This window comes from Octopus bimaculoides, chromosome 18 (genome assembly GCF_001194135.2).
Source record: "Octopus bimaculoides isolate UCB-OBI-ISO-001 chromosome 18, ASM119413v2, whole genome shotgun sequence".
Lineage (NCBI taxonomy): Eukaryota > Metazoa > Mollusca > Cephalopoda > Octopoda > Octopodidae > Octopus > Octopus bimaculoides.
In genome coordinates this window covers 10036259-10038657 of record NC_068998.1, presented here as the reverse complement: position 1 = coordinate 10038657, position 2399 = coordinate 10036259, and the positions used below count along the sequence as shown (strand labels likewise).

General features: G+C 37.0%; 1 protein-coding gene across 1 annotated transcript in view; it reads left to right on the top strand.

Annotated features, from left to right (window-relative positions):
- The window catches only part of LOC106874478 (integrin beta pat-3), a 19307-nt gene that overhangs the window by 411 nt on the left and 16497 nt on the right, over window positions 1-2399 (top strand). The gene's annotated exons all lie outside the window — the stretch shown is intronic.

Below are 2399 nucleotides of genomic sequence, written 5' to 3'. Positions count from 1 at the left end.
CAATAGGTCTTCTTCGCAAGCCGAGTTTCGTTTCCAGTGAAGGAGACGACATTGGCATGGGTGCCAGTCGTCGAATTTAATTCGATTTATTATCATTTTTATTATCATTAGTTCGTCCATCATTGTCAGTAATGACCAAGGACATCACATGAAAGAAGACAGGAGATGGTGCGTCCAGAGCTGTGGTGAATCAGTGCAATGTGTGCTTCGAAGGCTCTGCTGCAGGTTGGGCACTGGTCAGTTGGTCGGCTGGTCTGTTGTCTGTTGGTCTCAAAGTAATATCTGTGTTAATGTGTGACTGCAGCCTAACCTGCATTATGCATCGTTGCTCTCTTCATACACAACCTTATATATGCATATATGCATTTGTTTGAAGGCAAACCTAAATGTGATTTTTAAGTGCATATATATGTTCCAAAAGTTGACAAATTGAAGTTTATTAGTAATGAACGAAGGTGATGTATTTATGTTTTTGGGTGTGTGTGTGTGTGAAAAAATGTGAGAAAATTGTTGAATATGTCATAATAAAGGTGACTGGGTGTAAGTTTCGTTTTTTTTCTTTGATTTTGTGTGTGTGTGTGTGTGTGTGACTGAGAGCAAACCTGCATTTCAAGTTTTAGCACCCTTATTTCTCTCTTTCTCTCTCACTTCCTCTCCCTCCCCTTCCCCTTCCCTCTAACACATGCATGTGGGTGTGGGCGCATGCACACATACACACAAACACAGACACACACACACACACACACACACACACACACTGAATTAATTTTCTCATGCATTTGTCTTTCTTGTGAGATTTCTAAGATGTTGAATTCTGTTATATTAGCACTATTAAAGCTTTGAACATTTTACTATGAAGTCTAGAGAGAGAGAGAGAGAGAGTGAGAGAGACACACACACACATACACACACACATACACACACACCTAATAGTAGTAATAGTATTAATATTAATAATAATAAAATAATAATAATCCTTTCTACTATAGGCACAAAGCTTCAAATTTTGGAGGGGAGGGGACTAGTTGATTACATTGACACCGGTATTTCACTAGTATTTAATTTATTGACCTTGAAAGGATGACAAGCAAAGTCAACCTCGGCAGAATTTGAACTCAGGATGTAGTGACGGGCAAAATACTACTAAGCATTTCGTCCAGCGTGCTAACGATTCTGCCAGCTCGCCGCCTTAATTATAATGATGATGATAATAATAATAATAATTATTATTATTTCAAATTTTTGCCACAAGGGCAGCTTGAGGGTGGTGGGGATGAGTTGATTATATCGGCCCCTAGTGTTCAACTGGTACTTATTTTATTGACCCCGAAAGGATGAAAGGCAAAGTCGACCTTGGCAGAATTTGAACTCAGAACATAGCAATGGGTGAACTACCACTAAGCATTTCATCAAGTGTGCTAACGATTCTGCCAGTTCACCTTAAAATCATCATCATCATTAAGTGTTTTAAATTCGGGTTTTGTCCCCATTAACGGGGCTGGCTGGATCTCCGTCAATGCCATAGCAACCGAGGTAGGCAGGTGCAGCCCACCCCAACATTTGGGCTGGCTGGTGTCCATTCTCCTTTGCTATCATGAGGCTTTTTAGGGGCTGGATTTTCTATGGGGCACATGCCTTTGCTTACCCCCTAACTAGACATGAGTGGTCCTGAGACCAAGGCCTCTACCATGATTTTTAAGAAGCGTGGTGGAAAACTAGCTCAGGAATGCAGGGATGCTACTCCCTGAGACCCCTTTCAGAGCCCCCCTATTTAATAATAAATTATAATAATAATGATAATAATAACAATAACAATAATGATAATAATAATAATAATATTAATAATAAATAATAATAATAATAATAATAATAATAATAATAATAATAATAATAGTGTATATAATAAAGTGTTTATAATGAGTTATGTTGTCTATGAAATGTAAGGAATTTGAACCCCAACAGATAATAGTTTATGAAATTATTCTCCCTAATAGGCAGATAATATAAACATCAATTTGGAAACAGGGATGGGCAGAAAATTGGTGTAATAAAACCCTCAAAAAAAAAAGTACTTCGTGATGTGGTATGTCCCAATAACCTAGAATGTTCTGAGGTGTGATACAAAGTTGCATGCCATTAATACTCACACCTAAATGCCTGATTAATGAATACAAAGCAGAAATCATGAAGAAGAGGTACAGGCATTATCGTAAAACATACATAAACACTTTGATGTATACACAATCATGTATACATACATACATATGTGTGTGTGTATAAATACATATATATATATATATATATATATAATCATAAATGTATAGGGATTGACAGTAACCTGCTTCTCCAACATACTGAGAATTCAGAAATAGCAGTCAAAGAACTACTGATTTCAAAAC